Raw genomic sequence first — 322 nt, 5'->3', positions numbered from 1 at the left:
CAGCTCTCCTCTGCTTCTGCTTCAAGGTTTGAAGACTTTAAATTGTCTTTGTTTATTTTCTTTGCAATAGTACAAAGGAAAGATTGAAAAGAGTCGCAGTGAGGCCACGCGGATTTCTACCCTGTACAACGAACAGCAGCGTCTGCAGAGAAACACACGCTCAGCCTTGAGCCAGTTGGATCGTGTCATTCAGGTAAAAACAGCTTCACCGGAAGCCAGAGTTTTAATTTATGCAGTGAATGTTTATGTTGATTTCTGGTTTAAATTATGCTCGTCAAAAGACATGTCATCTTATGGAAGTAAAAGAAGCCCTCACTGAAAA

This window comes from Colobus angolensis, unplaced genomic scaffold, assembly GCF_000951035.1.
Source record: "Colobus angolensis palliatus isolate OR3802 unplaced genomic scaffold, Cang.pa_1.0 Scaffold14, whole genome shotgun sequence".
Taxonomy (NCBI): domain Eukaryota; kingdom Metazoa; phylum Chordata; class Mammalia; order Primates; family Cercopithecidae; genus Colobus; species Colobus angolensis.
The sequence above is the reverse complement of the archived record's forward strand: the minus strand, read 5'-3'. Positions refer to the sequence as shown.